The sequence below is a fragment of the Schistocerca nitens genome, chromosome 5 (assembly GCF_023898315.1).
Source record: "Schistocerca nitens isolate TAMUIC-IGC-003100 chromosome 5, iqSchNite1.1, whole genome shotgun sequence".
In the NCBI taxonomy this organism is placed as follows: domain Eukaryota; kingdom Metazoa; phylum Arthropoda; class Insecta; order Orthoptera; family Acrididae; genus Schistocerca; species Schistocerca nitens.
In genome coordinates, this window is record NC_064618.1 from 768,219,093 (window position 1) to 768,232,001 (window position 12,909).

The window sequence follows — 12,909 nt, forward strand, 5'->3', positions numbered from 1 at the left end:
TCATTTGCCAAAATCTTCTTTCGAAATCTCAAACCATTCATGAGATACGAGGAATTTATGAATATTTAATGGCTCTAAGCACTATGGGACTCAACTGCTGAGGTCATTAGTCCCCTAGAACTTAGAACTAGTTAAACCCAACTAACCTAAGGACATCACAAACATCCATGCCCGAGGCAGGATTCGAACCTGCGACCGTAGCGGTCTCGCGGTTCCAGACTGCAGCGCCTTTAACCGCACGGCCACTTCGGCCGGCACTATGAATATTTAATTCCAGTCTTTTCATTGAACTATGGTTTTCTGACGGAGCGCTCAACATACAATCCATTTTCTCGAGGCTGGAAGCAGACAGCGTTATCTCTCCACGTTCAAAGAACAATATATTATGTGCATTTAATACACAGCAACATGTAACCTAGCACGCTCCACACATAGATTCATAGCGACACCTATTTTTCGCAGCAAACTAAGAATTTCTTGCTGTAGTTTACCTGCTACCGATATCTCACAATGGGTATAACCATTAACGAAACGATAGGCGATTCATGGTAAAACTGACGAATTAAACTGTGAGACAGTTTTTGATGTTGCTGAGCACCAGTCATACAAAAATATTTAAATGGACACTCCGCAATTGACTGTATTGTTGTTTATTTAATTATGACCCAGGGTTCGGTCTTTTATACAATTTTAAAGTGATTCAGTTAATGTCGTTAACATACTGTATTTTGTAGGATATCGAGCTCAAAATTGGTCATAAATTAAGAAAAACGTCTCTGAGTTCTATGGGACTTAACAACTGAGATCATCAGTCCCCTAGAATTTAAAAATACTTAAACCTATCTAACCTAAAGACATCACACACATGCATGCCCGAGGCAGGATTCGAACCTGCGACCGTAGCTATCGTGTGGTTCCAGACTTAAGCGCCTAGAACCGCTTGGCAACACCGGCAGGCCATAAATTAAGCAAAATATTCCTTTGCCACGAATTTCTGGACGTAAAATCATCATCTTGTTAAAATATCAGTAATAATAGTGGGAGCACAACACATTCAATGAAAACAGGTTGACTTTGGTGTATAAAAGATCTTTTATATACCAAAGTATACCAAAGCAAAAGATCTTTTATATACCAAAGTCAACCTGCATTTATTAAATATTAAGTTCTCCACTATTACTCACTGATCTTTTATATACCAAAGTAAAGGATCTTATATATAGCAAAGTAAACCTGTTTGTATTAAATATGACGAGCTCACACTATTATTTACTGATCTTTTTACAAGGTGATGTTTTAGCATGTAGCATTTCGTGGGGATCGAATATTTTTCTTAATCTATGGCCTATTTTGAGCTTGATGTTCTGCAGACTATGTTAATGAGATAAACTCACTCACTTGAAAATGGCATAAAAGACTGAAATACAGGTTTCCTTAAAATCGTTTGAGAAAGATCGCAGATCGGCCAGCTTGCTGTTCACGCAGTCAAGCGAGCCTGGCATCTTCAGCGCCGAGTAGGCGTGGCATTATACTGTGGTCATCTTGCTGACGCGCCCAGCACACTGTTACACTCCTGGAAATGGAATAAGAACACCGTGAATTCATTGTCCCAGGAAGGGGAAACTTTATTGACACATTCCTGGGGTCAGATACATCACATGATCACACTGACAGAACCACAGGCACATAGACACAGGCAACAGAGCATGCACAATGTCGGCACTAGTACAGTGTATATCCACCTTTCGCAGCAATGCAGGCTGCTATTCTCCCATGGAGACGATCGTAGAGATGCTGGATGTAATCCTGTGGAACGGCTTGCCATGCCATTTCCACCTGGCGCCTCAGTTGGACCAGCGTTCGTGCTGGACGTGCAGACCGCGTGAGACGACGCTTCATCCAGTCCCAAACATGCTCAATGGGGGACAGATCCGGAGATCTTGCTGGCCAGGGTAGTTGACTTACACCTTCTAGAGCACGTTGGGTGGCACGGGATACATGCGGACGTGCACTGTCCTGTTGGAACAGCAAGTTCCCTTGCCGGTCTAGGAATGGTAGAACGATGGGTTCGATGACGGTTTGGATGTACCGTGCACTATTCAGTGTCCCCTCGACGATCACCAGTGGTGTACGGCCAGTGTAGGAGATCGCTCCCACCATGATGCCGGGTGTTGGCCCTGTGTGCCTCGGTCGTATGCAGTCCTGATTGTGGCGCTCACCTGCACGGCGCCAAACACGCATACGACCATCATTGGCACCAAGGCAGAAGCGACTCTCATCGCTGAAGACGACACGTCTCCATTCGTCCCTCCATTCACGCCTGTCGCGACACCACTGGAGGCGGGCTGCACGATGTTGGGGCGTGAGCGGAAGACGGCCTAACGGTGTGCGGGACCGTAGCCCAGCTTCATGGAGACGGTTGCGAATGGTCCTCGCCGATACCCCAGGAGCAACAGTGTCCCTAATTTGCTGGGAAGTGGCGGTGCGGTCCCCTACGGCACTGCGTAGGATCCTACTGTCTTGGCGTGCATCCGTGCGTCGCTGCGGTCCGGTCCCAGGTCGACGGGCACGTGCACCTTCCGCCGACCACTGGCGACAACATCGATGTACTGTGGAGACCTCACGCCCCACGTGTTGAGCAATTCGGCGGTACGTCCACCCGGCCTCCCGCATGCCCACTATACGCCCTCGCTCAAAGTCCGTCAGCTGCACATACGGTTCACGTCCACGCTGTCGCGGCATGCTACCAGTGTTAAAGACTGCGATGGAGCTCCGTATGCCACGGCAAACTGGCTGACACTGACGGCGGCGGTGCACAAATGCTGCGCAGCTAGCGCCATTCGACGGCCAACACCGCGGTTCCTGGTGTGTCCGCTGTGCCGTGCGTGTGATCATTGCTTGTACAGCCCTCTCGCAGTGTCCGGAGCAAGTATGGTGGGTCTGACACACCGGTGTCAATGTGTTCTTTTTTTCCATTTCCAGGAGTGTATTTGTATCTGAGTGTGCATAAATATTAGTTATCAACGAGTTATGTTCAAAAATGGTTCAAATGGCTCTGAGCACTATGGGACTCAACTTCTGAGTTCATCAGTCCCCTAGAACTTAGAACTACTTAAACCTAACTAACCTAAGGACACCACACACATCCACGCCCGAGGCAGGATTCGAACCTGCGACCGTAGCGGTCGCGCGGTTCCAGACTGTAGCGCCTAGAACCGCTCGGCCACTACGGCCGGCTCAACGAGTTCTGTACCTCAGTTGCTGTAAATGTACAATTTTCCAGTACCACTTTCAGTTTTTAGTGTATGGCTTCCTCAAATAAAATTGCCGTACTACAGGAGATTTCAGTGTTGCTTATTACCTCGTAGCCACGTATTTCATACAGTTCAAAAATCATTTCATTCCATTGTGGCAGGGTGCTACAGCAAACAGTTTCGAATTATTTCGGAATAAAAATAATATTCTTTGCGAAAGAATTTAATATCAATGATGCGTTTCACCCTTTTGAGGCATCGTCAGATTCTCTATAAAAACAATAAATCAACCAATTAGTAACAAATAGAGGAAAGGGCATTGTCCTATTTTGCACGACTACGCAGGTCGAATGAGCTGAAAGTAATAGAAAATTACGTAAAAAGTAGATAAAAACCATCCGTCACAAAGCCACATGAAATGGAAAATGAAATTCCGAAGAAATCTTGGGTAAGAGAAGAAATTCTCCAATTGACTGATAAAAGAAGGAACTAGAAAAATGTTCAGATAAGTGCGCTTCGGGGAAGTGCAGTGAAGCTAAGGCGAAATGGCAACGCGAAAAATGTGAAGAAATCGGAAAAGGAATTACTGTTCAAATGGCTCTGAGCAAGATGGGACTTAACATCTATGGTCATCAGTCCCCTAGAACTTAGAACTAGTTTAACCTAACTAACCTAAGGACATCACACAACACCCAGCCATCACGAGGCAGAGAAAATCCCTGACCCCTCCGGGAATCGAACCCGGGAACCCGGGCGTGGGAAGCGAGAACGCTACCGCACGACCACGAGCTGCGGACAGGAATTACTGTCGGAAGCACTGACTCTACATATAGAAAAATCGAAACAACCTCATTAGCTTTAAAAGCAGAGAGAGTAGACAGGTGGAAAGAGGAGACTGAAGGCCGGTACTATGGGAAGACTTTTCTGATGATGTGATAAAAGAAGAAACGTAAGTCGATATAGAAGAGATCAGGGATGCAGTATTAGGCTTCGGGGAGACTTAAAATTAAATAAGGCAGACGGGTTGATAATATTCTGTAAGGATTTCCACGACCACTGGGGAAGATGGCAAGAAGACGACTACTCACGTTGGTTTTTAGTTTTGTATCCCGCCTGGATAGGCGGCGTATGGGTCTGTTCGTGTGAACTGAAGGGTAGGCCGAATGTAGGAAGGGTGTAGGAGCAGGAAAACGTGAAATTCTTGGTACTGCAATTATAACTCTTTTACTTAACTTTGCGTACAGATGAGCACGTAGGTGCGAAGCCGTTCATCCATCAAATCTAACAGCTACTAGTAGTTGGACAAACTATCATTGAAGTAACTGAAGTAACGCAGTCTGTAATTGCTAGCCCCATATGAAGTAGAAACAATGTTGCTAGGTCGTCAGCTCGGAATCAGATGGGATGAATCTGGAGCGGAGCTCTTAGATCTGCACAGCGCTGGCTAGAGGGCGCTGTCGTCGGTGTCGGTGTCGTAGTGCCAACCTAAGAACTTGCACCTACGCCGTGGCATCGTAGCTATCGATATCACATTTAGAACATACAACGTTGACGATTTATCATCTGACTTTCATAAAAACCTCATTCACACAATTCAGAAGATTGCAAGGGCTGATATATACAGAAGAATGGAAATAACATTGAGAACGTGTTAGAAGACGATCAGTTTGGCGTTGGAAAAGGTAAAGTAATAAGACTGCCAGTCGTGATGTTGTCGTTGGTAATGGAAGTTAAACTAAAGAATAACAATGACACATTCGTAATATGTGTCGAGCAGGAAAAAGCGTTCCACAAAGTAAAGTGGTGCAAATGTTTGAAATTCGGAGAAAAATAGGTTTCAGCTGTAGGGAAAGAGAGGTAATATACAGTGTGTACAAGAACCAAGAGGAAATTATACGAGTGGAGGACCAAGAACGAAATGTTGGAAGCAAAAATTGTGTAAGACAGGGATGTAGCCTTTCGCCCCACTGTTCAATCCATACCTTGAAGAAGAAATGATGGAAATAAAAGAAAGGTTCACGAGTGGAATTAAAATTCTAGGTAAAAGGATATCAATAATACAATTGGCTGATGACATTCCTTACCTGAGTGAAAGTGAAGGAGAATTACATGAACTACTGAAGGAAATGAATAGTCTAATGAGTAGATAATATGGACTGAGAGTAAATCGAAGAAAGACATGAGAACAGCGAGAAGCTTAACAACAGGATCGGTGATCAAGAAGTAGATGAAGTTACAGAATTCTGCTATCTATGCATCAAAATAACCTGTGACGGACGGAACAGGGAAGACATAAAAAGCAGACTACCACTGGCGACAAAGGAATTCTTAGCCAAGACATGTCTACTAATATAAAAAAGGAGTCTTAATCTGAGAAAGAAATTTCTCAGTATGTACGTTTTGAGCACAGCAGTGAATGGTAGTCAAACAGGGACTGAGGGAAAATCGGAACGGAAGAAATTTGAAGTGTTTGAGATGTAGTGCTACAGACGATTGATAACTGGGTGGACTGATAAGGCAAGGAATGAGGAGGTCCAGCGCAGAATCAGAGGGGAAACGAATGTGTGCAAAACAGTGACAAGAAGAAGGGACGGAATGGTGGGACATCTCTTAACTTCCATGGCATTAGCGGGAACGCCGGCCGCGGTGGTCTAGCGGTTGTAGGCGCTCAGTCCGGAACCGCGCGACTGTTACGGTCGCAGGTTCGAATCCTGCCTCGGGCATGGATGTGTGTGATGTCCTTAGGTTAGTTAGGTTTAAGTAGTTCTAAGTTCTAGGGGACTGATGACCACAGATGTTAAGTCCCATAGTGGTCAGAGCCATTTGAACCATTAGCGGGAACTGTAGATGGTAAAAGAGTGTAGAGAAAAAACGGAGAGAAATAAACATTCTGGTTCCCGTTCATGGTAACCTGTAGAAGTGTGGTCAAGTCATGACACAGGAAAGTTCTGCCCACTCAAGACTTGCAGTTTTCTTGGACACGGTGAGCATGGTACACGAAATGGCAGTTACAAGCCGTCCCCTTCGCAATATTCCCACGAAAACTTATTGCGACGGACCTGAATTTAGTGCCAAAAGCCATTTCTCTCAAGTTCGAAATTGATGGTTACTGCCAAGGCGGGATATTTGCATCCATACAGATCGGTTAGTATCCTTTCGTGACCTCGTTCTTGCGCTATGTGACATGGCTGCCACTGGTATACTATTCGTTGTAGAAACGTGACCATTTCTCATTGGTATAGCAACAAATTGGAGAAGTTTGTTCAGCGTGTGGTCATTGGCTCTTACGATCACGGCAACGTCTCTCTGCGATTCTGCCATGTCTCCGTCACAATCAATCTTACAACGTTGGAGTCCATACAACTGATTGAACACATACGAGGGGCGTAGGAAAAGTCCATGCAAGGTCCGAGAGATGGCACCACCGTCGCGTATCGAGGTCATGTTCAGTTAGTAGCAGCTTTGGAACGAACACATACCGAGTTTCAGCCATATTGGCTGTCAAAAAATGGACGAAGAAGATTTTCGTGTGGTGATTAAACACTACTTTATGACAGGCAAAGCGCCTCAGGAGACTAAAGAGAAGCTTGTTAAACATTACGGTGACTCTGCACCTTCGATCAGAACAGTTTATAAGTGGTTTCAAAATTTTCGGTGTGGCCATATGGGCATAAGTGATGCTGAACGTTATGGACGCCCTGTGGAGGTTACGACTCCAGAAATCATTGATAAAATCCATGATGGATGACAGAAGAGCTAAGGCGTGTGAGATTGCTTGTGCTGTGGGCATTTAGAATGAACGGGTATATAATATTTTGCATAAACATTTGGACATGAGAAAGCAATCCGCAAGGTCGGTTCTGCGACTGCTCACGCTTGACCAAAAACGGAATCGTGTGAAGTGTTGCAAAGATGGTTTGCAGCTGTTCAGGAAGAATCCGCAGGACTTTAAGCGTCGTTTCGCGACTGTGGATGAAACATGGATACATTACTATACTGCTGAGACCAAACAACAATCTAAACAATGGGTTAACAAGGGATAATCTCCACTAAAAAAGGCAAAGACCAGTCCTTCGGCCGGAAAGGTTATGGGGACTGTCTTTTGGGATTCGCAAGAGATAATCCTCATCGACTATCTGGAAAAGGGTAAAACTATTACAGGTGCATATTATTCATCGTTACTGGGCCGCTTGAAAACCGAGCTGCAAGAAAAACGCCGGCGATTGGAACGCAAAAAAGTCATTTTCCATCACGACACTGCACCAGCACACACCTCAGCAGTTGTGGTAGCAAAATTAAAGGAAACAGGTTTCCAACTCGCTTCATATCCCCCCTATTCTCCAGACTTGGCTCCCTCGGACTAATATTTGTTCCCAATTTGAAGAAATGGCTGGCGGGACAAAGATTTTATTCAAACGAGGAGGTGACTGCAGCAACTAATAGCTATTTTCAGACTCGGAAAATTGCTATTATTAGGAAGGGATCAACAAATTAGAACAGCGTTGGACGAAGTGTATAAGTCTAAAAGGAGACTATGTCGAAAAATAAAAATAGTTTGCCCCTAAAACGTAAGTAGTTTTTATTTTTGCACGGACTTTTCAAACGCCCCTCGTACGCCACGTCACAGCCGTAACTTACGACACGAGAGGTAGATCTCATGCCAACTTGGTACCAGATCAACATCACGTGTAGCGCTCCAAAGCTACCAAGGTGTTCTTCTAACATCGTGACGTTATTTTGTGTATATAGTAACTTTACCAGCGTAGGTCCATGGCGTCTCCAGCGCACCAATCGATAGTCTGGTGTCTTATTGCGATCTGCTGGTAGTTTCTTAGTTATTCTCCAACTGCTGTTTTTGTTTTCTATATCATTGTTTTGCGTTCATAAAAGTAAAGCATCCGAATTTTTTACGTGAAAATCCTTAAAGCTTTTCAAATAAAAAAATTATTAACATTATTGACGTTTATTCTTTATGTCTAAATACACTCCTGGAAATTGAAATAAGAACACCGTGAATTCATTGTCCCAGGAAGGGGAAACTTTATTGACACATTCCTGGGGTCAGATACATCACATGATCACACTGACAGAACCACAGGCACATAGACACAGGCAACAGAGCATGCACAATGTCGGCACTAGTACAGTGTATATCCACCTTTCGCAGCAATGCAGGCTGCTATTCTCCCATGGAGACGATCGTAGAGATGCTGGATGTAGTCCTGTGGAACGGCTTGCCATGCCATTTCCACCTGGCGCCTCAGTTGGACCAGCGTTCGTGCTGGACGTGCAGACCGCGCGAGACGACGCTTCATCCAGTCCCAAACATGCTCAATGGGGGACAGATCCGGAGATCTTGCTGGCCAGGGTAGTTGACTTACACCTTCTAGAGCACGTTGGGTGGCACGGGATACATGCGGACGTGAATTGTCCTGTTGGAACAGCAAGTTCCCTTGCCGGTCTAGGAATGGTAGAACGATGGGTTCGATGACGGTTTGGATGTACCGTGCACTATTCAGTGTCCCCTCGACGATCACCAGTGGTGTACGGCCAGTGTAGGAGATCGCTCCCCACACCATGATGCCGGGTGTTGGCCCTGTGTGCCTCGGTCGTATGCAGTCCTGATTGTGGCGCTCACCTGCACGGCGCCAAACACGCATACGACCATCATTGGCACCAAGGCAGAAGCGACTCTCATCGCTGAAGACGACACGTCTCCATTCGTCCCTCCATTCACGCCTGTCGCGACACCACTGGAGGCGGGCTGCACGATGTTGGGGCGTGAGCGGAAGACGGCCTAACGGTGTGCGGGACCGTAGCCCAGGTTCATGGAGACGGTTGCGAATGGTCCTCGCCGATACCCCAGGAGCAACAGTGTCCCTAATTTGCTGGGAAGTGGCGGTGCGGTCCCCTACGGCACTGCGTAGGATCCTACGGTCTTGGCGTGCATCCGTGCGTCGCTGCGGTCCGGTCCCAGGTCGACGGGCACGTGCACCTTCCGCCGACCACTGGCGACAACATCGATGTACTGTGGAGACCTCACGCCCCACGTGTTGAGCAATTCGGCGGTACGTCCACCCGGCCTCCCTCATGCCCACTATACGCCCTCGCTAAAAGTCCTTCAACTGCACATACGGGTCACGTGCACGCTGTCGCGGCATGCTACCAGTGTTAAAGACTGCGATGGAGCTCCGTATGCCACGGCAAACTGGCTGACACTGACGGCGGCGGTGCACAAATGCTGCGCAGCTAGCGCCATTCGACGGCCAACACCGCGGTTCCTGGTGTGTCCGCTGTGCCGTGCGTGTGATCATTGCTTGTACAGCCCTCTCGCAGTGTCCGGAGCAAGTATGGTGGGTCTGACACACCGGTGTCAATGTGTTCTTTTTTCCATTTCCAGGTGTGTATTTGCAGCCCTCTGCCGCTAGAGGGGTCCGAAGTGTAACATGCGGAATGGCGATGTGTAACGTAACTATGTCAGTGTGTGAGAAACAGTGTGCTGTAATCGAGTTTCGAACGTTAAGAGTTCATCCACATCTGGAGCACCCTCTAATTCCGCATGACAATTCCAGACCATACACGAGCGCCATGGGGGAAACGCTTTGAGTTCACTGCCATTGGTCATCCTCCATTTAGCAGCGGCTTGGCCTCATCCGGTTTTCATCTGTTTTTGTAACCTAAAAAACCATTTCGAGCACTTTACTTTGAAAGTAATGAAGCGGGTCAAGCAGAAGTGAGGTTTTAACTCCGTCGACGAAGGCGGGCAGTCTACAGTCAGTGTACCAAAAAACTGGTCTTTCGTTGGGAGTAATGTGTTAGTTACTAGGGTGACTACATTGGGAAACAAATACGTAGCCATTAAGGATAAGGATGTGCAATGTTACTAACGTTTCTTTCATTTAAAAAGTTATAAGAGTGTTCACATAAAGTATTTGGGGGCTTTACTTTTTAACTCGCCCCCGCAGATTATGGGCAGACGCCCAACTAGCCTGTTTCTTGTGCGCTTAAGAAAGCTTAAGGAATCCAAAAGCAGTTGGCTCAGTATAGAAACTCTTAACTAAGAAGAGGCTAGGGCACGTGTGATAAGGATGCAGATATGAGCTGATAAACACACAACATTCGGAAACTAAAGCTTACTTTCATTGAATGTATATATTGGTGACAAATGAATAACAAAAATTAAAACAAACATTTGAAGGTAATACGTCGCGAGCTTTTCCGCGTGACACTGTCTGCCTTTCGCCACTAGAAAGTCCACTGGCTGCGGGAGCCGAGTAGGTTGCTGCGGGACAGCAGTGGTGGTGGTGCTGTGTTACGGAATAAAGTACGGCGCTGTTTTCACTTTCTGTTGGAACGCGTCCAGAGTAGCCGCCGCCGGCCACTTTGGTCCCCTATCCCGTCGTCGGAGGCGAAATTTAGGGAGCACGCTTACCCGGAAGAGATTATTAAGTTACGCTCGCCACGCACTTTTCCCAGAGGCATTTCTGTACAAAACAGGCAAAACCAAAACTACCAGAAGGTCACCGAATTGAAAAGATTAATAACAGAAACTGTTTGTGTGAACACTTGTAACCAGTTTTTCCCCTCTTTTAGTCATTTGTAAATAACATTCAGAAATTTTTATCTCTTTGGAATCAGCAGTTCGTAGCGCTAGCACATACAGAACACCAGGTGACACAGATTCTGTAGGAAAATATAATAATTTATTTGATATGGAAAGTAAGGCGTATACATATCTGAATCGTGGGGGTAGAAACATGACGCAATTAGTTGTACTGGATATTCGAAACCCTTAGGGTCAATGTCAAACAGATGTGGTCGGAAGTTATGTTTATTTCTGTATTGAGCATAAACTGAGGTTCACTGAAGTCTTCAAAGTGACGTTTGGTAGTCTCCATGCAAGCACTCCACCATAATTCATTGAAAGAATTGAAATCTAGTTTTAAAATCATTTAGCCACACTTGACACAGTACAACTACGGGTATGTGGGCCAGTTATTCGTCCACCTAGGCCTGACATTGAGGAGAGGTGAATATGTTTGTGTGGCTAAGGACTAACTGTGTGGGCCAAGGGCCGAGGGCATGTCGCGTCCAGTACCGGCCAGCCAGGTGCAGAGACTAGCGTGACAGGATGTGGGTATATCCCAAAGTTGGGAATTTCGAAGACAGATACCTCGCTTAGCAGAATGCGGAATGACCAGAAGTGGTGGACTTTGAGTCAGTGTGAAAGCTGGCTTCTTACAGCACTTTCAGAAACTATAATGGTTTGCCGCGCGGAATTAGCCGAGCGGTCTGAGGCGCTGCAGTCATGCACTGTGCGGCTGGTCCCGGCGGAGGTTCGAGTCCTCCCTGGGGCATGGGTATGTGTCTGTCCTTAGGATAATTTAGGTTAAGTAGTGTGTAAGCTTAGGGACTGATGATTTTAGCAGTTAAGTCCCATAAGATTTCACACACATTTCAACTGTAATAGTGTACAGTCAAGTATTAAACCAAATTTGAAAGACGACGGTTCAATCCCGCGTCCGGCCATCCTGATTTAGGTTTTCCGTGATTTCCCTAAATCGCTCCAGGCAAATGCCGGGATGGTTCCTTTCAAAGGGCACGGCCGACTTCCTTCACCGTCGTTCCCTAATCCGATGAGACCGATGACCTCGCTGTCTGGTCTCCTTCCCCAAACCAACCAACCAACCAACCAAATTTGAATGCATTTGCTATCTCACATAAATGATATGCACCCAGTGACACAACAATGTTTCACTATTTTTAAAACCATGTAACGTAATATTTCTGAATGAATAAACATTTACACAACGAACCTCTGAATTTATTGCTTTTAATCGCTTCATGCAATTTCAACAAACAATGTCTCAGATGATAGTATTACACTACAGCTGTCATCACTGGAAGCTACATTTGTATATCTGTTTTATTTACTCATATAACACTCTTTTATACCGTTGTTATTCACAATAACATAATGCAAATGAATGTAGCATCAACACCATATTTTTTAATATGTGTGTATTTAATTAAGTTTACTACTTTGTCAGTAACTTTATTTACATGTAGCAGCAAGTGCTTTTAAAAACTGTGCTAATTTAAATGTAATCAGTCGCATATGTCAGCGGACACCACAACTAAAAAGAGAACCAAAAGACTCTACTGTGAGCAACGTATAAATAATTGTTTAAAAATGGAAATAAATGCTCCAAAACTAGCTTCAATAAGGTAATATATTTTTAATTTTTAACACGACTGGCCTGTTTCGGCTTATTGCCATTATCAAGTGATCTGCGAAAATGACATTTATAAGATTACGTATACGTAAATAGTGATCTGCGAAAATGACATTTATAAGATTACGTATACGTAAATAGTAGCTGTTTTGTGTTTACGTGTGCATTGATACTTACATGAAGTCCGAAGTTACGACCATATTGTATAGACAGTACATTTTTTCTGTCTGTCTTGGCAAGTAAAATACTTTTTGTAGCTACGAAACGTAAAAATATACGTTTTTGTCAGATATTTTGACAGTTCAATTTTGACAGTTCTTTGCTACGATGCTATATCTTTCCAAGGCATATACAAGTTATCAGAGATGAGGTTACACTTCGTTGTTCTTCCTTTCCTTTAAATGTTACCTATAGAATGC